The sequence below is a fragment of the Sarcophilus harrisii genome, chromosome 2, assembly GCF_902635505.1.
Source record: "Sarcophilus harrisii chromosome 2, mSarHar1.11, whole genome shotgun sequence".
Classification (NCBI taxonomy): Eukaryota; Metazoa; Chordata; class Mammalia; order Dasyuromorphia; family Dasyuridae; genus Sarcophilus; species Sarcophilus harrisii.
In genome coordinates, this window is record NC_045427.1 from 346,580,175 (window position 1) to 346,606,036 (window position 25,862).

Sequence of the window (25,862 nt, forward strand, 5' to 3'; positions counted from 1 at the left end):
TCACTTTGTAACCTCTTCCTTAAATAAATCTACTTTTTGCCAAAGAGAATGGCCATTGCGAATTCTTCACATGACTGAACCCCAACTTTTGGTGCCTACCATCATCTGATGTCTACACCACCCACATCATTTTGGTCCTCAAACCACATACATCAACTCTGCTGGTTCTAGAAATAACAAGATGTTTTTCTATCAGTATTATACTAAGTCATTGTCTCAAATGGTTACTGTGGATTTTTCAAGTGGATTGTAGATTCTCCCTCCATCCCTCCTCTCTGCCACCTAATATCAGTAAACGGTAGAAAGAAAGAAAGGAGGGAAAGAAGCAGGGAGGGACTCAGATTGAACGTAAATAGCAATCATTTCAGCATTGGCTAGAAATCCTGAGCGTCTTCCCCTTCTAGATTCATTCAATCATTTATTAATGTATTTAGATTTTTTTTTTCTGGACTAAGCAAAAGAGGAGATTCTTTCCTTAAATTGCTACTTAGCCTGAATCACTCAATGGGTGCAGCCTCAGTCAAACTGAAACCTGTTGATGATCTTAACTTAAAAAGGCCAATGCTCTCTTTTCATCCAGGACCATCTCTAATCCTCTTGATCTGTATCTTGCCACTACACCCAAATGGCTCTGGAGGGGAAAGTGAAGCAGGTGACCTTGCATAGCCCTCCCTTACTTAAATCCATTTCATTTGGATGTCATGGCATTACCTCCCCCATGTCATGGGCCTTTTCAAGAACAAAAGACAAAAAACAACAATAATATGAGCATGGAGCTTGCAAAGTCTCTGTTAGTAGCTATGTCCATATCCCCTTTTGAATAGCAATAAAATTTGTTAATTTGTTGCTTTCATCTGAACTATATCACTCATATGCAAAAATCTAGGAATCAAAAGGAAGAATTATAGCAGAAAATATTTGGCTGAAGTTCAATAAATGTAGAAACAAAAGTAATTTGTTTTTGAATTATACTACAAATCACCTAGATAGAAAAAGAAAATCGATGAAGAAGTTGGAAAACATCTCAAACTTTTTACAAAGGCAGTCATATAGGAGTCATATAGAACTTCAGTTATCCAGATATCTGCTGGAATTCTTTCTGTTAAAAGTAAAAGAGTTAACTTTTTGACTTATTTTGGTGAAAATATCATATCTCATAAAAAGATGGAGCAATGAGATTAGAATCTCATTATGGATCTGATTCTCACTTAAGAAGAAAGAAAGTTAGAAATGATGGGAGCCCTGCCGGAACTGGAAGTGACCTCTCTCTGAAAGTAAAGAGAGGCAATCAATTGTAGGCAGTCTGACGTGCACCCTAAATTGAGGAATACAGATTTCTAATGTTTCCAAGGAAAATAGGGAAGGTCTAACTGTTCTATAGGGGAAATCAGCTCAGGAGGAATGAAAAAGGTCCAAGAATGAAACTAAATAGATGATTATCTATTATTATGGTCATCTATTCATTATAGATGAATATCTAGAAATAAAAATAGTAATTAGAAATAGCCAATTTTTCATAAGTGATTTGGATAAAGATAGATTGGCATGCTTATTGGATTTTTAGATGATAACAAAGCTTAGAAAGATAGTCAACAAGCTGCACAACTGTGGAAGTATCCCAAAAGCTTATGACAGGTGAGGTGTTATGACCTAATTTAAGAAGATAAAATGCTCAGATACAAACATCAACTTCACAAATAAAATATGGAGAAACTATTGTTAAGAGAATAGTTTGTCTGAAAAAAGATCTCTCTAAGTTCTAGTTTTGCAAGTTCAATTTGAATTATTAGTGTGATGTGGCAACCATAAATGTTTATATCTTGGGCTACATTAAGAGAGGCATTAACTTCCAGGAAGAGGGAGTTGACAGTACCTATGTACCCTGCCCTAGTCAGACATCCACTAGAATGTTGTGTTCACTTCTGAGAAACATAGTATAAAAAGGACACTGATAAGATAGTGTCCAGAGGAGGACAACTAGGATAACAAAGGACCTTTAGTCCATGACATAACGAGGAACATTTAATTTAAAAAACTACATATGTGTGTATGTATATATATATATATGTATATTTAATTTATATAGTATAAGATTTGCAAAACATTTTACAAAGATTATCTCATTTTATGCTGACAAGTCTATGAGGAAGATGATTTTATTATCCTCTTTTTATAGATGAGAAAACTGAGACAAACAGGTTAAATAATTTGCTCAGGGTCACAGAGTCATTAAGTGTCTGAGGTAGGATTTGAACGTAGGGTTTCTTGCCTTTTCCTTCAGCCCTCTATCCACCATGCCATCTAATTGACTTTGTTGAAATAATTGAAGAAAACTGACTTGGAGACAAGAAGACTGGCAGCAAACTTGATAGTTGCCTTCAAGTATATGAATGATTGTCAAGCAGAAGAGAGATTTTTGTTTTGTTGGGCTACAGAGGGTGTAAGGAATGATGCCCTGAAGATGCAAAGAAGCAAATTTAAGCCTGAAGTCAGGAAAAGCTTCCTACTAATAATAGGAGTCTCAAACTAGACACTAGAATGGACTGCCTCTGAGATGATATATTCTCCTCCTTGGAGATGTTCAAGCAGATTCCTTTGGGATTTCCACTAGATGGCCGCTAATCTCCCTTCCATTCTTCAAATTCTGTGATTTTATGATTCTTTGATTAAAGTATTAGATTGATTGAAAGAACCTAAAGTTAAAGTTGTCCATTAACTAGTTCCAGTCGCTCAGAGCATTTGTTATGAATGTGATTCAACAGAGTAGGTAGCAATAAAGAGTGAATATTGGCCCAGAAAAAGAAAAAAGCTCTTGACAGCTGGTATCATCTCATGAATTTTTGAGAACTAAAGAAGTTTCAAGGATTGGTTTTCTATTCTTGGAAATTTGTGAGGAATTATGTTATAATTGCTAAATCATTCATTGACACCTCCAACCCACCCTTATCCCTTCCCTTGCCTTTATAAGTACGTTTCAGAAAGATCTAAAACTACAAGAGTTAAAAAGGCAAAATGACCTGACATCTTTGCAGGTCATTCAGACAAGAAGTAAAAACAAATTTTTAGAATTTGGCCAATTACCTCATCTACATTAGTGCTGGCTTTTGCAATTCCAAATAAGACCTTTGTGCTATATACTGATAGTGAGATCCAGCTTGGAAGGTTTAAGGCCTGTAGTAAGAAAGTGATAAGCACAAGAAATCTATTGCATTTGACAGTAAAAGATATATTTTCATTGAGATTTGTAATCCTGTTTACAAAGTGGAAGTCTCATAAGATACATGACATTTTTCTATCACGTAGTTTAGTGATGAAAAGGGTTTAAAAAGTATTTTTTATGTAAAGGGAAAAATTTATATTCCTTGTTAAATCATGTAAAATATTGCCACTGTTATAGAACATTGATACCCCCAGAAAGTAGGAAGGTAATGTTGTTTTAATAAAAACAGCTTATATGTAGAAAGAAGGAACTTTCAGAAGGAATTTGGATGGTTTGGGTCATAAAATGAAGTGTTACAAAATATAAAGACAAAGAACTTGGAACACATTATCTTATAGACTTATAGATAAAGAATTTATGAATAAACAAGAAACAGCATTGTGAGATGTAAAATGTATCATTTTGATTATATTAAATTAAAAAAGGTTTTATACAAATAAAATCAATGTAAGCAAGATTAGAAGAAAAGTGGAAAATCTAGAAAAATTATTAGCTTCTCAGATAAAAGTTTCCAATCTCAAATTTGTCATTTGTCAAACTTATAAGAATATAAATCATTCCCCAATTGATAAGAGGTCAAAAGATACAAACAAGCAGGTTTTCTTTTTTTTTTTTAAATAATTTTAAAATCTAGTAATTAATTTTTATATTTTAAAATCTATTTTAATTACTAAGTACATATAGCTATAATTGAAGTCTCCCTCAAATGTGAATCCCATTAAAGTTCTTCTGGTTTTTAAAAAAATAATAATAGCTTTTTATTTTTCAAAATACATGCAAAAAATAGCTTTCAACATTTACCCTTGCAAAACCTTGTATTTCAAATTTTTCTTCCTCCCTCCCCACCTTCTCCCTCTCCTAGGCAAGCAATCCAATATAGGTTAAACATATGCAATTCTTCTAAAAAAAAAAACATATTTCCATATTTATCATGCTGCAATAAAAAAAAATCAGATCAAAAGGGAAAAAATGAGAAAGAAAAACACAAGCAAGTAAATAAGAACAACAACAAAAAAGGTGAAGATACTATGTTGTGATCCACATTCAATCCTCATAGTCTCCTCTCTGGATGAAGACGGCTCTCTCCATCACAAGACTATTGTAATTGGCCAAAACAAGCAGATTTTCAATGAAGAAATCAAAACTATATATAAAAATGCTCTAAATCATAACTGATTAGAGAAATGCAAATTAAAATAATTTTAAGATATCATCTCATACCTATCAGATTGGTTAAAATGAAAGAATGGGAAAATGACAAATGTGGAGGGAATGTAGAAAAATTGAGGTGCTAATACATTGTTGGTATTACTGTGAACAGTGCCGACCATTTTGGAGAGCATTCTGGAATTATGCCCAAAGAGTTATAAAACTGTTTGGATACCTTTGGACCTAACAATACCACTATTAAGTCTGTTTACCAAGGTGATCAGGAAAAAGGAAAAGAATCTTTCTATTCTAAAATATTTATAGCAATTCCCTTTGCGGTGACAAAAAAATATATAAATTGAAGGGATAATGGGGAATAGCTAAAAAAGATGATTGGGTTGTAATTTTATTTGTACTATAAGAGATGATGAGCAGGTTAATTTTAAAAATACGTGGAAAGACTTACATGAAATAATGAAAGTGGAATGAATAGAACCAAGAGATAGTTATATATAGTAACAGTAATGTTGAACAATTGGGAACCACTAAATTATTCTGATTATAAATATTCAAATTAAGTACAAAGGACCTATGAAAGAATATGCTATCTGTGTTCAGAAAAAGAACTGATAAATAGATGTATGAATAGTATGGGTTTACATATATTTATAAATCTGTGTCTTTATTGCAGGATAGAGAGGGAAGGAGGAAGGAGAGACAGTTTGGAACTTAAAATGTAATAGATAAATTAAATTTAGAAAAAAATAAAAGATTCAAATTTTTTTCTTGTGTGGGAATAGTTTAATATTATAAAAAGATAGAGTATAAAGAAGTAGTTTCAAAAATACAAAGAAATATTGAATCATATTGAAACCTTCAGAGATATAAACATCATGGGTACCTCAGCTCATTTGCCTCTGTTTGGATACTTAAAAAATGAGAAATAACATAAACACTTTGAAATTGAGATGATTAAAGAATTATTGATTTGTAAGGAAAATTTGGAGGAATTATGACTTTTTGTGAATGACGAATCACTGTGAATCAGGAGCTTCTCATTTAAATCACCAAAAAAAAAGAACTGGGTACAGGAACCAGAGGACATTTGAAGACCCAGGAAGAATGCTGAAAAGAGTTGGACCAGTTCAAAGAAGTCAGCTGACAGAAAACTTCAACTGACTGATTCCTGATTGGTGGAGAGAGAAGTGACTTCATTGGATACGATTGTCAGGGATAGCTATTCTCTTCAAAGTCATCTAGAATTAATGAGAGGTGAAGCTTCTTATAAGGTCCTGTTATGCTAGTTTAAAAAAATCAATTTGAATTGTGTTATGAGATTCACCCTGATTGGATAAAACAACATCTAGGTTAGTGAATAATTGTCTCAGTAGATCTGTTTAACTCAGATATTGCCATTTTGATGAGCTTCATGATTTTTGACATATAGAGAGTTGCTATTAATATTAAGAGCTAAGACTTTCTAACACTGACTTAAGAGGGATGGTAAATTGGAAGAACTTGTAAATGCTATATTTGAGCAGGGAAAACTATTTCCCCATCTGAAGAATGGTGAGGATAAGCAGTGATCAGAGAAAGTTTTATATGGTTCAGATATTCCTGAAAAGACCAATAACATTGATGTCTGATGTACAGAGTTGTAAGTTACTCTTAGCACTGACTTCACCTCCCCCTCCCCCTTATGTGCTTCCTGTCAAGTTCTTTTGTGTGGGTTTCTTCTCACCATGTATATTGAGGTTATTGTTCTAAGAGTATGATTTGGTTTTATGTGTATATTGTGATGTATTTTATTATACATATATATGTATATATATATATACATACATATATACATATTTATACATTGCTGTATATTAGTTATCTGTAGTTAATATATTAGTATCTATAATATTTCTTTGGCCTATCATTAAGTAAATGGTTGTCTGTAAGATCTGAAAGTGTCATAATTGTGAGGGCTAATTGAATAGATAAAAATTGCATTATGTCATAGCTCAAGAGTTAGAGTTTATAGTTTTCCTAATAGTGATCTGACCCAGAAATTTATATCTGAATTTCTGGCATAATTCCAACCTTATAAAACTATAATTTAAAGAAATATTGTAGCAGATGTGTTAATATTTTATTCAACATTTTATCAATAATATTTAGGGATATTGATTTATGATTTTCTTTTCTTTTTTTGTCTCTTCCTGCTTTAGCTATCAGGACCATATTTGTATCATAGAAGGAATTTGGTCAGATTCCTTCTTTTCTTACATTTTGCAAAAGGTTCTTGTAATATTGGAATTATTCAAAAGTTTGATAGAATTCACTCAAGAAATCTAGTTCTGTGGCTTTTTTCTTTGGAATTTCATTTATATCTTACTCAATTTATTGTTCTGAAATTATAATTTTGATTCTCTATATTTTTGTTCTGTTATTCTGGGTATTTTGTATTTTTTTTTAAAGTATTGATCCATTCTATCTAAGATATCCATTTGTTAGTATACAACTAGGTAAAATAAAGTCTGAGATTTTTCTTATTCAACTTCCCTTGCTATGAATTCTCCATTTTTTTTGATGCTGACATATTTTAAAAAAAGAAACTTCTCTTTTAAAAAAAAATCAGATCACCCTACAATTTAATTAGCTTCCCCCCCAAAAAAAACCTCCTAGAAGTTACCAATTCAGTGGTATTTTTACTTTCAATTTTCTTTTTTGATTTTCCAAATGTGGGGAGCTAGGTGGCGCAGTGGATAGAGCACTAAATTCAAATTACTAACCCCCATCTCTGGCTCTCTATTGCTTATAGCGAGGGAACATAGAAGCAATGCTGTCCTTTAATACAAGAAGATCTTGGAAGATAAAAACCCCTTATATCTTTTTTTTTTCCTGAGGCAATTGGGGGTAAGTGACCCAGGGTCAGAGAGGAAGTGTTAAATGTTTGAGACCAAATTTGAATTCAGTTCCTTCTGACTTCAGGGCTGGTGCTCTATCCACTGTGCCACCTAGCTGCCCCTGACTTCTTATATCTTTTTTTAAAAAAATTATATTACAATTTTTACATTTGCTCTTCAAATTCCAGTGATTTAGAGTAGATTCTCCAGAATATAAGCCCTGTTCCACTGTTACTTTTTTCCATACATTTCTTCCATTCATTTGGTGACTATCATTCCTAAGTCCCTTTTCTTCTCTCTTCCTTTTTCTTTATGTTCTCTGAACATTTTTTCAATAAAAATTTTCTTCATTCCTGACTTTTCCCCTCATGTTTTTCTTTTTATTTACATTTTGACAGGTTTTTTAATACTATTTTTTAAAATATTACAGTTTTTTCTCAAAGACCAAACTTCTAGAGATTTCAAAGGAGCTTACAATTCTACTGAGATCAGATGATGAAATGTACATAAATGAATAAATATAAAACATATGTAGAAGTAATAGGAAATGATTTCTGGATTGGGGAATGTTACTAACAAATTTGGGAGAAAGATAAAGATTTGTAGGAGGTAGCACTTGAAATAACCCTTGAAAAATGCTATGGATTCCATAAGCCTATGGAGCTTAAGTGTTAAAGGGTAATAGAGAGAGAAGATAATAAGATTTGTATAGTGTTTACACCATGTGTCAGATATTGTGCTAAGTGCTTGAAAATATTATTTCATTTAATCTTCACCGAAATCCTGGAAGAGTTGTTACTATTATTATCTACATTTTATAATTGAGGAAGCTAAAGGAAAACAAAGGTTAGGTGATTTTCCTAGAGTCACACAGCTGGCAAGCATTTGAGATCAGCTTTGCAATCAGATCTTCCTGACTCCAGGCTCAGTGGTATTGTACCTCTTAGCTTTCTCCAAGGTGAGGGGGAAGAATATTCTGAAATAGGGGATATTGCAAAAGCAAAGAGAGGGGAAATAAAATGATATGTATAGGGAATATCAAGAAGACCAGTTTGACTGGAATATGAAGGGAAGTAATTTTGTAATTATCCTGGAATTTTTTTTTTAATTGGGAAGGAATGGTTTAGATGTATCTGGTTATTTTTCATCTTTGATATTTTAAGCAGGGAAATGCCCGATATTAGACTGAGGTAGATCCAAGTGAATTAAATCAAGAACAACAAGCATGAGATGTGAGAGTTTCCCCAAAAGGTTCATCATACCCAGAAGAGGTAGTCTGACATCAGTAAAGCCTAGGAGTCAGAGTTTTCCATAAATATGAATTTGTGGACTTTCACAAATATTTACCCTTCTACATAAGGCTCTATAAAATATGGCTCCACTTATAGCAACCTTATTTCATATTTTTCCCTTTCACAAGTTCTACATTCAAACCAAATTGGACAACTAGTTATTCTATGAACTCAGAATTCTCTTTCCTGTCTTCACATTTTATTAAGATTTTTCTTAGTCTATGCCATTTCACAATGCTTACCTTCTACCTTCTTCCCTCTGTGAAACTTTCATAATTTTGCCTTCTCAATTTTCCTTTTAATACTATACTTATTTGTATACTAGTCCCTTGAAGGCAAGGATGGTTTCATCTTTATTTTTGTATCCCTAATTACTAATACAGTTTCTTTTTAGGGACTCTAGGCATAGAGATTAGTTCTCTGAGAGTCATCAGAGCACTGAGAAGTTAAATTACTGGCCTAGAGTCACTAAATAAATGTCAGAGGTAGGCTTTGAACCCTATTGGCTTTGAGGTTGGCTCTCTATCCACTCCACCATGCTGATTGAATTTGGAGGATTTTACCAAATTCCTTCTAGAATTCCTCTAACTTATCCTCTACAACAGATCATAGGGACATCAGATAGTAGAGCTGAAGATAGAAGGATCCTCAGACCCTAATTAGTCTAATCTGCTCATTTAATGGATGAGAAAAATGAAACCTATTGGAGTTTAAGTGACTGAAGATATAAGTAGTATCAAAAGTTGCACTTGAACCTTGGCGTACAATTGGTGCTCTTTTACATAGTATATTTCAGTTATTTTCATGGTGAATTTTTTTTGCAAATATATTTTCTGGACATCACAATATAAGATGAATGACATTGAAGGACTTACTAAATGAGATGCACAATCATTCAGAGGTGAACCTAAAATTCACTTAGGAAAAATCAAGTAGGTAAAAAATGTCTATGGCCTAGATGATGATAATATGGATGGTCTATAGAGATGGACAGTTAATTCTTTTGTGCGTGTGTGTGTGTGTGTGTGTGTGTTGGAATTTTTTTTTAATTATAGCTTTTTATTGACAGAACACATGCATGTGTCATTTTTCAACATTGTCCCTTGCAATCACTTCTGTTCCAACTTTTCCTTTCCTTCACTCCCTTCCCTAAATGCCAGGCAGTCTCATACTTGTTAAACATGTTAAAGTATATCTTAAATACAATATATGTGTACATATTTAGACAGTTCTCCTGTTGCACAAGAAAAATCGGATTTAGAAAGGTAAAAATAACCTAGGAAGAAAAACAAAAATGTAAGCAGTCCACACTCATTTCCCAGTGTTCTTTCTCTGGGTGTAGCTAGTTCTGTTCATTACTGATCAGTTGGAACTTATTTGGATCCTCTTATTGCTGAAGACAGCCACTTCCATCAGAATTGATCCTCATATAGTATTGTTGTTGAAGTGTATAATGATCTCCTGGTTCTACTTATTTCACTTAGCATCAGTTCATAAAAGTCTCTCCAAGCCTCTCTGTATTCATCCGGCTCATCATTTCTTATAGAACAATAATATTCCATAACATTCATATACCACAATTTACTCACCCATTCTCCAGTTGATAGACATCCATTCAATTTCCAGTTTCTAGCCACTACAAAAAGGGCTGCCACAAACATTCTTGCACATACAGGTCACTTTCCCTCCTTTAATATCTCTTTGGGATATAAGCCCAGTAGAAACACTGCTGAATCAAAGGCTATGCACAGTTTGATAACTTTTTGAGCATAGTTCCAAATTGCTCTCCAGAATGGTTGAATTTGTTCACAATTCCACCAACAATGATGATTCAAGAAAAGTCATGATGAAATATGCTGCATACTTCCTGGTATTCAGAATATAGATTGAGACCTTTTTTTGGGCATGTTATTGCAGGAATTTGTTTACTTGACCTGTCCAGACCTGCTCACTGGAGTATTTTGATACCTGAATCCTGATCATGGGTGAGGAGTGAAGGTGGTCAAAAAGGAGTCCATTTATTCAAAATTCCTTTAGCCTCATATACTATAATACTATTATATAACTATAGCACACTATTCAGGCATTAATTATATACAATGCATGTGGGACCATAAACAACTTGCTATTTCTATGTAGATGTTTACTGGCCATTTAGTATAACTTTGCTGATTATGATGAATTACAACTCTGCTTTACTTACAACTCTAGAACAATGTGTAATTTTTAAAAATGTTTTTATTATTTATTTATTTTGCCAAGTCAATTGGGGTTAAGTAACTTGCTCAGGGTCACATAACTAGGAAGAGGTCAGATCCTCCTGACTTCAGGACTGGTGCTCTATCCACTGCGCCACCTAGCTACCCCTACAATGTCCAATTCTTAACTTTTTCCTTTGGAAACAGAGATTGATTCGTTCAAGTTCTCTTTGGACTTTTGTTTTGTTTTGTTTTAATAAACATTTCTGGGTTTTTAAAGGGTTTTGATTAGAGAAGATGAAATATTTAAAAAGAAATATCCAAAAAATGCCCAAAGAGCTATAAAAATGTGCATATCCTTTGATCCAGCAATCTCACTATTGGGTCTGTATCCCAAAAAAGATCATTAAAAAGGGAAAAAAGATCCACATGTTTAAAAATGTTTGCAGTAGCTCTTTTTGTAGTGTCAAGGAACTGGAAATTGAGTGGGTACCCATCATTTGGGGATTGGCTGAATAAGTTATGGTATATAAATGTAATGCAGTATTATTATTTGGTAAGAAATGATGAGCAGGCTGCTTTCAGAAAAGCCTGGAAAGACTTACATGAACTGATGCTGAGTAAAGTGAACAGAACCAAGAGAACATTGTACACAGTAACAACAAGATTATATGATGATCAACTGTGATGGACTTAGCTCTTTTCAACAATGTGGTGATTCAAGATAATTCCAATAGATTTGGAATGGAATGTGGCCATCCACATCCAGATAGACAACTATGGAGATGGAGTGTGGATTGCAGCATGGTATTTTTACTTTTTTGTTGTTGACCGTGGTGTTTGTTTGTTGTGTTTTTCTCTTTCTCATTGTTTTTTCTCTTTTGATCTAATTTTTCTTGTACAACATGACAAGTATGGAACTATGTTTAAAAGAAATTACACATATTTAACTAAAAGAAAAAAAAATCCATATCAGTAGATACTAGTTGAACCAATATTAACAGCTATTAATATGTTATACAACATACATAATATAATATTGTATGTGATGTGATATTACATAATATATTATATAACATAAAAACAATTATAAAAGTAAAAGATTATCTATTTTTTAAATCTTTTATTCAATCTCTAGCTTTTCTCTTTTGTTCTTCAGAAGCTAAATTTCAGTCTTTTGAATATTCTGAAGAGTTTCTAACAAACTATAGGTGAGAAAAAAAGCATTTGCCCTGTACCAACATTTTAGGAAAAGTAAGAATATGAATCTGAGAAATTATTTTTATTATAATTTCTTAAGATCACATTTTATGAAAATTATTTAGCATATATCAAGTTTTAGTGTTATCTTTACTTGTCTGGCTTCCAATTTTTTCATCTATATCTTTCATATATAAAATGAAAGGACTGGACAAAATGATATGTAAGGTTCCTTCTAACATTCTGACACTTGTTAGTATTAAGTTTTTAGTGTGCAATGAGAACTATGCTTCTAAGATCAAATGAACAGAGAGGCAACATGGGATAGAAGAATGCTTACCTCTGCTAAATATTAATTGTGGGACCATAGGCAAGTTAAGTAACATCTTAGCATCTCAGGTAACTCATTTTAAGAATATATGTTGTAGAAGAGTTGCTCATCTGCATTTGTGAAGGGAATTCCTACACTGAGAGAAGACTACACCAGTTAAATTTCAGGTCTCATCCAAGTAAAAAAAAAAAATCCAGAAGTGTTTCTATGTAAGATATGCTGCATAATGTTACTCTAATTGCTATGTCCCAAAGATTCTGCTATTTTATAGATGGGATATCTATCTTAATATTAAATTATTTTCCTTATATTACTTTATCTTGCATTTACATTTCCAGAATTATGTAAATAATAAACTTGCATTCAACTTTTCCATGATAAATATTTCTGAACAAACAGGACCTTCTTGGGTAAATAATTATTCTCTCTTTTGATTTGCTGTACTTTTTCAGTGGATTAATAGCAAAAACTTTTTCAGTAAGATAACCAGCACTGTATAACAACCAAATGAAACTGTGTGTTCTTTGTAAATAAACACTGTAGACAGAGATTAGTATTTTAGCAAAATTTGCTGATGGAAAAAAGCAGTGACACTGGTGCTCTTTTTGTTTATTCCTTTTTCATATCTGTTTAATGATGGCTCTGAGTGAAGAATTGACATCACCAATTTTAATAAGAAGACTTTTGTAGATAGGACAAATATGATTTCTTGTCCCAGTCAGAAGAAAATATACAGTATTTTAGTAATTATAATGAGGGATATTTGAGATGAGTGTGAAAATCTTCCTTATCTGTTTGCACAAACATACTTGAGAAGATTAACATTTAGTTATATCTTTGGCTAAAAGGCATAGGATATTTTGCTGTTCTCATAATGCCTTCCAGAATAAGGAGGACTTCAGGCCTGAGTCTTTCTTTGAAGTGGATACAGGAAAGAAGGAGGAAAAGAAAGATTTAAGAGAAAAAGTAAACAGAACCAAGATTCTGAAATTTAGAGGATGCAGACAGCTCTTGTAGGCAGAAACAATAATAAACTATAGAGCATCTAGTTAGTAAAAGTAGTTAAAACATGAATTTGCCAAAATACACTTCCCCTTGCCTACCTCTATAGTCATACCTCAGATGGACTCCCCTGATGAGTCTTCACTGCTTCCCTGGCAGTTTGCTCACTAGTAGCCTCAAGATATTTCCACCATAGGAACATAGTACTAGTATTTTTCACTGTCTCTTCTGGATCAATCATATGCTAGAGTCTCTGTTCCATTTTAACCTTGTGTCCACAGACCGTCAGCAAGGTCTCTCTTCTCTTCTAGCCATCTTTATTCACTATCTGACCAAGGAGACAGAATTATTAGTTATAACCCTGACATGACCAGTTAATTTGATTGTAGCTTACAGTCTCTCCCTGCTTTTGTTGAGGTTTACTAGCTGGTTTATATTGTCCTTATTGTGATTGAATCAGGGGGCAACCATTCCCAGAAAAGTGGCATGGAAGGGGGAAACAACATGAAGTGAGGGAAAGGGGAAGCAAGAAAAGGGAGAAACCATTCTATGTCTAGTGCAGAGTGATAAGGTTAGCTTTTGTAGGCAATGAAGGCAGTATTTTGTTGAGAACCGAGGGATTTATGCTCAAGGAATATTAAAAATGGAAAGGACTTTAGAAGTCATTTAATCAAACTCCTGCATGTTAATTAAACATTTTTTTTTAACTTTTTGTCATTCTGAACTTGACGAACACTAACAAACATAAACATTTTCAGGTTAAAAAATGAAACCATGAATTTCATAAGATTTTTTAAAGTATATACGCTAACCATCATGGTAATTCCAACTCTGAATTCCCCTTTCACCTTTTATGTTTATATTTTTAAAAAATGTTTCATTGACATTCTTTTCTTTTTTCCTTTAATTGGCATCACTATCATTAGCCCTCTTTGTCTCTTTAATCCCTGTCTCTTTCCCCATTCTCCCTTGTAACAATTTAACATAATCAAAACAAATTGTGTCTGAAAAACGGATGCCTTATTTTGTACCTCTTTTTCAACAATTTTCTGTAAAGAAATGGGAAGCATTCATTTATTCATCATAGGTCCTCTGATTCATGGCTGGTCATTTCATAGCACAGAATTCTCCAATTGTTTTTCTTTTACAATGTTGTAATCAATATGTAAATTGTTCTTCCGGTTCTGCTAACCTCAGGCTGCATCAGTTCACACAAACTTCCCATATTTCTCTAAATCTGCTTCTTTTGTCATTTCCTATAATAAAATCACATTTTATTGGTCATATACTATAATTATGTTCAACTATTCTCCAATTCATAATCGACCCTTTAGATTTCAATTCTTTGCTCAAATAAAAGCATTGCTATGGATGTTTTTGTACATATAGATTCTTTCCCTCTTTTTTTATCCTTTGGGGGTATATGCCTAATACTGGTATTGCTAGGTCAAAAGATATGCTCAGATTGCAATTTCCGTTCTTCAATGGCTGTATAATTCACAATTTCAAGAAGAATGTAGTAATGTGACAGTCCTCCCACAACTCCTCCAATGACTGTTATTTCCCTTTCTGTCATTTTGCCAATCTGATAACAGTGAATTGGAACTCCAGAGTTGTTCTGATTTTCATTTCTCAGATTATTGGTATTTGAAGCAGTGGTTCAAACTCCAATAGAATTGGAGGCAACTAAAGATACTCAGTGGCTGCATTTTGACTTAAAAAACCACAAATGAATATTATATTCTATTGTGTTTTTATTTATTTTGTTATAGTGGTCCCTAAGCATTTTTCACATGGTGACTGATAGTTTTAATTTCTTCTTTTATTATTATTTTTAAAAATAATAACTTTTTATTTTCAAAATATATGCAAAGATAGTTTTTAATATTTGCACATTTCTTCTTTTATTATTATTTTTTAAAATAATAACTTTTTATTTTCAAAATATATGCAAAGATAGTTTTTAATATTTGCCCTTGCACAATCATGTGTACCAAATTTTTCTCCCTCTCTTCCCCCATCCCCTCCTTTAGATAGCAAGTAATCTAATATATGTTAAACATGTGCAATTCTTCTATACATATTTCCACATTTATCATGTTGCACAAGAAAAATCAGATCAAAAGGCAAAAAAATGAGAATTTCTTCTTTTGACAACAACTGATCATATCCTTTAATATGGCTCTTGTTCATATATATTTCAATCTGTTCCCTATCTTGGATATTAAACATTTTTTAATAAGAGAAACTTAATGCAAAGATTTTTTTCCTACTTAAATGTTTCCTTTCTAATTTAACTGTATGGATTTTATACAAAAATTTTTATGTAATCAAAATTATGCATTTTAATTCTTGCATTCCTCTCTATCCCTGTTTGAAAAACAACTCTTAACCACATCATGTTCCATTTCCACTGGTACTATTCCAGTACAATCCCTTATTACCTTAGATCTAGATTACTGTAAGTCTCCTAAATGACCTTCCTTCCCTCAAATTTTCCACCTTCCATACTTTACATAGGTGCCATGTTAATTTTCCTCATGTTCAAACCTAGCTGTATTATATTTCTAATTAGTGTGGTATTTTATAAAGAGCTGTGGATTTGGAGTTAGAGGACCTGGGTTTCAGTGTATATTCTTCTACTTATTACCTACTTATTACTTGGGAAAATCACCTAATGTCTTCTCTCTAGATTTTCATAAAATTTATTTTTCCTGGTCTGACTGCTTCTTCTCAATCTCCTTTGCTTGGTCTTCATCCAAGTCAGGCCCTTTCACTATAGGGTTTCCCTAAGGCTCTATTGAGGGCCTTCTTCTCTTCCTTTATATAATATTGTTAGGTCATCTTATCAGCTCCTATTAATTTTATCATCTTCTTTATGTAGAGTAGCGCTTTACCTGGCCTTAACCTCTCTCCATGTCTCTAATCACACATTTCCTGTTAGACATTGCAAACTGCCTCATATACCTCTTAAACTCAACATATCCAAAACTAAAGTAATTTAATTTTCATCCTAACCTTTTCCTCTTCTGAACTTCTCTCTTACAATTTGAGGGCACCATCATTTACTCAGTCTCCCAACCTGTGTATTAATTTTATTCTATCTTACTTCTCATATCCAATCTGTTGCCAAGAAGTATCATTTCTTCCTTTACAATATTTTTCATATTAACCCTCTTCTCTTCTCTGACATTGCCACTACCCTGATTCAGGCCATCATTGTCTCACATCTGAACTATTGCAATAGCCTGCTGGTTGGTTTTCCTATCTAAAGTTTCTCTCCACTCCCATCTTCCACTCAGCTGTCAGTGTTCTTTGTAAAGCATAGATCTGACCATGTTATCCCCTGTTCAGTCAACACTACTGGCTCTTCATTACATTAAGTATCAACAATAAAAACATCTGGCTTTTGTCTGTTGTCTTCCTTCCAGTTTTAGCTTTAATGTCCTTAGGATAATTTTGCTAAGTTGGACCTCTTACTATATTTTCTTTAGATTGACCTTTCCCCTTCACTTCTTCTTAGTGTTTTACAAGTTACAAACCTACATTACTCATCCATTAGTATAATAGATTTTGAATAGACACTGCAAGTAGGCAATGAGTTGGGTCTAGAGTTTTAATAGAGTTTAGTCTAGAGTTGGGTTTAGAAGAGGCAGGTAAGCTGCACTGAATTTGAGAAATTGCAAATTTGTTTTAATGACTACAAACTTTTTTTTGTAAAACAAAAGCCCATACTTTAAATGACGAAATTGTATTAGTGTTGTCTATGAGTCATGGAATCCTACAGCAGAAGAACTGAAATTGAGCATCCCTCAAGCACAACAGAGAGGCATTAGCAGACTGCAGCATATTACACACAGAAATTTGGAAGGAAAAAGAGAAAAATATATCACTTAATGGTCCAAGATGGTAGGATAGGAAATGACCATTTTCTGGCATTAACCCAATGGAATAACCCAATGGAAAGCTTGTATCTGTAGTATCTTCCCTACATCAAGAGACACAGAGGAAGGCTCTTTGGCTAGATTCCCTAGGTTGAACTCATAGTAAGATATGAAAAATGTTTGCAGAGGTTGGCAGATCCCTATGATGAGATCATAAACTACATCTTGGGATCCATAAATTAAAATATTTTGATAACTACATTTTAATGTAATTGGTTTACTTTATAAACCTATTTTATTTTATGTATTTAGAAACATTATTCTGAGAAGATCCACATTCCCCAGACCAAGGGGTCCATGACACAAAAAACGTTTAGAATTCTTGCTATCTTATTAAGCATATTAAGCATGAAATGTTAATAACAAGCTCAAGACATTGTTCTGGCATATATATATATATATATATATATATATATATATGATATATATATATATATATATACACAAAAGTAATAACCAACATTTTGTAGTGTTTGATATAACAGCTCATCTTTACATAGACAGTTCATTATAGTATTCAAAGACTTTCCTTAGGTCCTGAGATAAATATTCCAAATATTGCTATGTCTCATTTATATATTAGAGAAGAGTGGCCCAAGACTTGCTCAGGGTCACACAGTTGTTAAATATCAGAGCCAGGCTTCAAGTTAGGTTTGTTGATTACAAGTAACCGCCTTATTTTCTTCAATTTTAAGTTAAATGGTACAAATTGTACTAAAAAAAAAAAAAAAGAAATTCTTAGTGTCATTAATGAAATTATATTGTTGTCAACGAGAGGCAGAGGTACAGTGGAGAGAGCCCTTAGATAATATCTAAAGTCTCTAGGGTTTATAAAAACGCATCCTAAAGGTACTAGCCTACCACCATCACCACCAGCACTACTACTACTACCACTACCATTCCTATTCCTATTACTATCCCCAAAGCCACTATAGCTAACATTCATATAGCACAAGGAACTTTGCAAATTTTATCACATCTTATCTTCATTACAACTCTTTAAGGAATAGGTTATTATTATCTCCCTTTTACAGACGAAGAAGAAACCGAGGTGAAATGATTTGCCCACATAGTTGGTCATTGCAGGAGTCTTTGAAATGCGGACTTAGTTCTAGCTTTTCAGCTGCCGAGTCTCCCACTGGAGAGCATTTAGGTGAATCTTGCTGGAGAGATGGTCATGGGCGGGGTTAGGAGAGAGTGGGTGGGGCCAGGGCCGGGCCCTCGTACTGCCTCGCGATTGGCGGGACGAACCGAGGAGGCGGAACGGATATTGCGGTGGCTCCGGGCTCCAGTCCGGCGGAAGGCAGCGGTTGCAACGCCGGCAAGCCGGAAGGCACTGACAGAGCGGAGGGAGTCGGGGGCGGCCATAGCGCTGTGGTTGTTGGTGCCTCTCAGAGACCGAGGCCGGCTATCGTGTTCTCCGCCGTCAGGTGAGGTATCGGGCACTACCCGTCTGGAGGGTCGTACGTCCGTCAGCTCCGGCTTCCAGGACTCTGAGGGAGACTGGGGCCGAGGCCTGTCGGGCCAGAGCGGAACAGGACTCTCTCGGACCCTGAGCCGCCCGGGGCTCGGGCCGTGGTCCCCGTGTCAGGCCGGCGTCTGTGCGTACGTTAAAGCTGAACGTACTTTTCCGAGCTGCGGACGGAGTATGGGCTCGGTTATGCTAAATTGGCGGCCCCCAATACCGTGGTGGGACGCGGCAGTATCCGGCGGGGTTGGGCAGGTGACAGCCCCTCTCTACGGCGATAGGGAATTACCACGATTGTGGCAAGTCACTTCATTCCTCTGGGCTGCAGTTTTTTTGTATGTAAAAAAACCCTGCACGAGTTCCTCTCGCTGCACTTTTGTGGGAGAGCGCTTGTTAAGCATTTCTGCGTTATAGATGTGTTCCTATTTTCTGACACTGGCACAGGCTTTATAAAATGCGTCTTATTTCACTTTGTCATTAGTAACACGTAAGTTATTTTCTCTTGATTACATTTATTGTTAGTTGCAGAGCCCGAATTTCATGTCAAAGGATTTATAGAGCAAGAAAGAACCTTAGAGATTGTCTAACCTCTTTATTTAGGGGAAATTAAGGCGCAGAGAGATTAAATGATTTGTATGAGTTCACACAGGTAGTTACAGACCTTGATCCACGATTCCAAATTCACTGTTCTCTATTTAACCACCCCTTTTAGTCTAACCCTTTCTTACTGGATTTTTTTTTTTTTTTGGTTGTTTTTTAGGTTATTGTGAGGGTCGGGGAGTTGGTGGGGCAGGTTAGGGATCCGTTTTACATACTCAGTACAAAAGTTTTTGTGACCTCCTTGACACATTTAGTTGGAAGAAAACATACTTTTATATAATGTTACAAAAGGTTTTAAGGCACCAGAGGTTCTCAGACTGAGCAGTTGGGGAAATTGTTTTGGAATATGTTGGTACACTTTAACCATGACATTTTTTAAAGAAAGGAATCTAATCTGGAATTTTTGGTGTTTTACAAATTAAGTTAGAAAAATTATTTGAGTTAAGAAATGAGACCTGAAATTTTTTTGGATGGTTCCATAAGCGAGGATTTTATTTCCAACACTTTCCCCACCCGAGGAAAGGCATATTTATTAAGGGAACAAAAAGGTCACTTTACATCAGTGAAAAATAATACATCTCATTGAAAAAATTTATAGGGGATGAAGTTGTTTGAAGTTGATTGAAGTTGATTCAGTGTCTTTCTGTGTGTGTATATATATTCCAGGCTGTACCTGGTAGATCAGTTTTTCCTTAAAAATTAAAGTTCATTTTGTTCTGCATACTTAAATTTTTTAGATGAGATTCATTGATTTTTGTAGTATCTTTGAATTTTTTAGTTGGGGCTTGAATTATCCTCTGTCTCATTTTAACAAACCTAATAAATTTTCGTCAATTTGCAATTAATAATAACTTAATTTTAATGAAAAGGATCAGTCTTTTCAGTTTGGAAAATATATTACTTTCTAGAACTTTATTGTTTAAAAAGATTACATTAGGTATGAAATATGATTTCAAAACTCAGTTTTTGGAAATTGTTTGTTATTTGATACAGCAATGTTGTTTTGAATCTTCAGAACTAGAATTTCATTCAAAGTTTCTCCTTTCTCCTGTTCACCTGAATACCTACCAAAATTCTTTTAAATTTTTTTCTGTGTAGGAAAAAAATCCCATTACTTTAAATCATTTTTAGAAATTCTTTTTCTGATTTATATATTTTTAAATATATTTTTCTAATTTTCTAACTAAATTTTTCTAATTTTAGTTGAAAAGTTTTCTGACTTTTTTGATAACTTTTTCTCCCCACTCAGAATAAATAAGTACTCATTAACAATAAGAGTGATAACTGACATTTTATGTAAGACTTTAAAGTTTTCAAAGGGCTTTATATATGGTATCTCATTTAAGGTGGACACCAACATTGTGAGGTTAATACTTCATGTATTTATAGATATGGAAACTGAGATGGAAAATTCAAATGACTTAGTCATACAGCTAGTATAAGAGTCACACATGAACTGTGATCTCTCCTGACTTCTAAGTCCAGTATTTCATTTGCTTTACCAGTATGCTGCTCTGTAAAAAGACAGCTTATTTTTTATTAGTACTTATTTTTGTAAGCCATTATTTACATTTCTGGTTTGTTCCTTTTTTTTTTTTTTGAAAAATTAATTTATTTAACAAATATTTGCCTTAAATATTTGTTGGAGCATTTTTTGTACAGCATTGTGCTAGGCATTTGTTGTTGGATACAAAGTTAAATTAAACTAAGATAGGCCTCTTGGATTTTACAAGCTAGCTGTATGAAAAGGAAATCAGTATTGATTACTTTTTTTTGTTGTTCGATTATAGTGTTAAACTCCCTTCATAGAAAAAGCTAATTTTATACCCAAGCCAAACTACCACAAGTCTAGGTTATCAGTAGATTTACTGAATAGATAGATTGCTACTAAAAACAATTAAGTTTTATCAGATAATTTAGAATAATTCTTATCTTTGTAAGAATGAAATGATAAGATTATAAAAGCTAAGCTCCCTTTTTAGCAGCTGAAGAAAGGAGAATTAGCCAAAAGTTAAGTTCCTCTTTCCCATCTCAGTGAATAAGGTTCCATTTTTCTTCAGCTGGAGGTTAAGTTGAGTGAGAAAATCTTTTGAGGTTGGCAACTGGGGGGGAGGGGAGAGAGGAGAGAGGAGAGAGAGAGAGAGAGAGAAAGAAAGTGTGTGTGTGTGTGTGTGTGTGTGTGTGTGTGTGTGTGTGTGTGTGTGTTGGGGAGGGGGCAGGGTCAGAAGTGACTGCTAACTATTTACCATAAGTTTCTCTTTTCTAGTAAGCTTTGTGGTTACAAAAGGGTTTAGTTACCTGTAGGACAAGGACTTCTGAGGTAATTTCACTTTGACAGTTAGGTGTTACTGTTGAGTTAAGAAAACCTGGGAGCAGTACATTAGTCAAATGACCCATCTTGTCCAATTGAATTATGTTCAAAACAATATATTCTGTAATATTATTTATCCCTTTTTTTAAAAGTAAAAATCAGCTTTGAGAGTCACTCCCTTAGAGCATCAGCTCTGAGGTTAGGAGGACCTGAGTTCAAATGTGGCCTCAGATACTTAATACTTCCTAGCTGTGTGACCTTGAGCAAGTCACTTAACCCTAATTGCCTCAGCAAAAAAAAAGAGAACTCCTTGTTTTTGACATCTGATAAATCAGATGACTTGGTTTGATATGCAAATGCTAGCTTTGCAAATTAATTCATAAATGCTTTGTACCTAAATTTTAAAAACTTAAGATAATTAATTTTCACATAAAACTTCATTATTAAGAATTACATAACTAAGTACTTTGAGTATTAATAGATAGTACCTCAAAGACAAATATTGTGTAAAAGTATAAAATATTAAAAACTATATATTAAATAAAAAGCACTTTACATAATACAATTTAAATTAGATTCTTCCATTCTTTTATATGAGAAATGATATAATCCTTTAAAACTGTAAGTTGCAGAATATGGGATTTTTGTATGCTGATGAAACGACAGGTTTGGTTCAAAAAAGAATCTTAATATAAGTACAGTACAGAATATTGTTGGTATTTGCTATAGACACAGATTAGGTGAGCTGAGGCAGTTTAATTGCATTCATTCATAATTCTTTAGGGTTGAATACAATTACTTCTAATAATTTTTTGGGGAGGGGCTTTTTATTTACTTTAGTAATTTATATTTATCAGATTGAAATCAATTTTGGAGAAATGTTATAAAGTAGCAGTGTCTCAAACCATATAATATTGTAACAGTTTGGACATGGTAATGTCTTTGTTGAACAGTTCAGAATATTAGCCTACTTTGTATTTTTATTGTTTTTGAATGACCTTTTGTCATAATGCTTATTGTGTCATATTTAAGTTATTTAAAAGATTTTTATTTTGTCTAATCATGTTTTACTATAATAAAATACTTTTTCCTTTGAAAAGTTCTGGAAAAATATTCATTCTTTTGCAAGTAGGTAATGAAGTAGATAAAATATAGGCTCTGGAGTCAGGAGAACCTGTGTTCAAATATTGCCTAGACACTTGACACTAGCTGTATGACTGTGGGCAAATCATTTAATCATTTCATCCTGATTACCTTGCTCCCCAAAAAGACATTTACAATGTGTTAAAGACATGCCTTCTGACATATTAATAGCTCAACTAATGGTACATTTTATACATGTGATTGCGTCAAAACACTTAAGTGGTTTTTACAATTCATTTTTTTGTGGAATAAGTTGATAAAATTAATTAGCTATTGGTTTAATTCTATTGCTATATGGTTTTAATCACCTTTACAAAATATGAATGGAAAATAATCGACATTTTTATAATTGCCTCAGAATTTATGGCATACCAAACTCAGTTTTATAATCTTATGATGAAAAATTTGAAGAAGTTATGCAAAATATTGACTATACTTTAATTGGAAGGACACAGAAAATGCTAATTTACATATTCAGTGTCCCCAAACTCTTAATGTAGTTTCAAACTTCAATAGCTTAAAACTGCGCTAAGACACACCCTGTATACTATAGGGTTTCAAAGTTTCAAAGCCTGAACTTCAGACTTAATATTTAAGATCTTTTTGTCATCAGTCATCCAATCTTTACTTTAACACCCTGAGCAAAGGAGACAAGACTTCTTTTACAGGCAACCCATTTTTCTTTTGGATAGCTCTTAGTCTCAAATAATAAAACTAGAAGAAATGAGTAAAAGTTGAAAAGAGAAAGCTTTTGTCTTGACCTAGGCAAAATTTCTGAGACTAAATTAAAAAAAAAAATTTATACCTTCTATATGACAGCTCTTCAGATATCAAAAATTTCTCATAATTCTTCTAACTCTTTAAACTTAAAACCTTTAATTACTTAAACCAGCCATCATTTGGTATTTTACTTATTCTGAGTTTTTTGACACATAGTAACCCAGGACTTCTTTCTTTCTCTTTCTCTTTCTCTCTTTCTTTTCTTTCCTTCCTTCTTTCCTTCCCTCCCTTCTTTTCTCCTTCCTTCCTTTCCTTCCTTTCCTTCCTTTCCTTCCTTTCCTTCCTTTCCTTCCTTTCCTTCCTTTCCTTCCTTTCCTTCCTTCCTTCCTTCCTTCCTTCTTCCTTCTTCCTTCCTTCCTTCCTATTATTTAAAACTATATAAAGTAGAAAAAAAAGAAAAGACGAAGAAAAAAAGCATTGTCATATGCACAGCAGAACATAGGAGAGGATTTAAAATATTTACCAATAAATTTCTATTTCTAGAAAACCTTTTTGATAAGTACTACATTTTGTGTTCAGAGCTGTCCATCTTTGCTTCCTTATAGGTTTTTTGTTCTCTGCTGTGCACTTTTTACTTTATTCTTTTTTCCCTCATTCCTCCTTTTACTTCCTACAAGAAGGGTACAATTAAGCATGAATATATTTGTATACACAAACACACATATATGTGCATATGCATATACATATATTCAAATATATATTCATATACATCTAAAACTGTAGGATGCTTTTACTGTTTCTCTCTTTCTCTGAAAGTAGATAACATTCTTCATAAATCCAATTGGGTCTTTCCATATTTTTCTAAATCTTTCAACTCTTTCTATATCATGACAATATTCCAACTATATATTTATTTATTTTAAAGTCTAAAACAGTATTGATTAATATGGCTGACATTTAGCTTTAACTTTGAGATCAATGATTACTACCCTTTTTTTCCCTAATAAATTCTACTCCTGATCATTATTATTTATTCCCTATCCCTTTGCTTCTATTACTACCTTGTTTTACAATTGGTTAACCCCTCTCCACAGATTCCTCTCTTATTTTCTCCCTACATTCTTTCCCTCTCTTTGTCCCATTCCCATTAATTTATACACTCTTCTGTGCCCCACTTTCCTTATCCTGTTACTTTCCCCTCTTATTTCTTTAAAAATTTAGAAGACTTTTATAACCTACATATATATGAATTGTTCCCTCTTAACCCTTATCTAATGGATTCCAGAACTACCAGTCCTTCTCCTCTAATTCCTCTATCAGTTTTTGTTCTTGTACATTATTCATATAGCATAATTACTCTTTTTGTCTTTTTCTACATGTTTGTGCTTTTCTAGAATCACATCATTCTCAGCTCTATCCCAATTAACTAATGAAAATTTTTAGAATATGGTTTACATTTCCACATATAAAACATAGTTTGTCCTCCTTGAGTCTCTTGCTGTTTACCTTATATTTCTCTTGAATTTTATGTCAAATTTTCTATTCATCTTTTTTCAACAAAATCTTAAATCTGGCAATTCAATAAATGTTTTCCCCCTCTCCTTTCCCTCCCCCACCTCCATGATAAGGATCATGCTTAACTCTGTTGGGTATGATATTTTCAGGCAGAATCCTAGTTCTTTTACTCTTGGATATATACTGTTCCAAAACCTGCGGTATTTTATTGTAGCTACTGCTAGGTCTTGTGTGATTCTAATTGTGGCTCTGCCATATTTGAATTTTTATTTCTTGTTGCTCTTGATATTTTCTCCTTGATCTGGGAGTTTCAGAATTTGGCAGTGATATTATTGTAGGTTCTCCTTGTAGCATTTCTTTCAGGTGGTACTCTGTGAATTTTTTCTATTTCTACTCTCCTTTTTTGTTCTAACACTTCAAGATAGTGTGTGTGTGTGTGTGTGTGTGTAGCTTTTTCTTTTTTTTTTTTTTTTGTTGAGGCAATTGGGGTTAAGTGACTTACCCAGGGTCACACAGGAAGTATGAAATGTGAAATGTCTGAGGCCTGATTTGAACTCAGGTCCTCCTGATTTCAGGGTTGGTGCTCCAAATACTTTACCACCTGCTGCCCCAAGCTTTTTATTTTCAAAACACATACATAGTTTATTATTGTGTTTCAAAGTTTTTTCTTCTCCCCTTCTCTCCACCTCCTCCCCTAGGCAGCAAGTAATGCAATATATGTTAAACATGTGCAATTCTCCTATATATATTTTCCATAATTATGCTACACAAGAAAAAAAGATCAAAAAGGAAAAATATGAGAAAAAACAAATTGAAAGCAAACAACAACAAAAAAAGTGAAAATACTATGTTGTGATCCATATTCAGTTCCCAAC

General features: G+C 33.5%; 2 protein-coding genes across 3 annotated transcripts in view; one reads left to right on the forward strand and one right to left on the reverse strand.

The window, feature by feature from the left end:
• Window positions 1-13,656, reverse strand: part of SEC24A (SEC24 homolog A, COPII coat complex component) — an 81,175-nt gene extending 67,519 nt beyond the window's left edge. The window contains exon 1 of the mRNA XM_031953031.1: window positions 13,402-13,656. The gene's annotated coding sequence lies outside the window, so the exon portion shown is untranslated. The remainder of the gene's footprint in view (window positions 1-13,401) is intronic.
• The window catches only part of SAR1B (secretion associated Ras related GTPase 1B), a 56,566-nt gene continuing 36,325 nt past the window's right edge, over window positions 5,622-25,862 (forward strand). Inside the window, exon 1 of one of the 2 annotated variants that reach the window (XM_031953032.1) lies at window positions 5,622-5,736. The gene's annotated coding sequence lies outside the window, so the exon portion shown is untranslated. Of the gene's footprint in view, window positions 5,737-18,525; window positions 18,661-25,862 lie in introns of those variants that run through there. The other variant, XM_012549702.3, reaches the window with a different exon arrangement.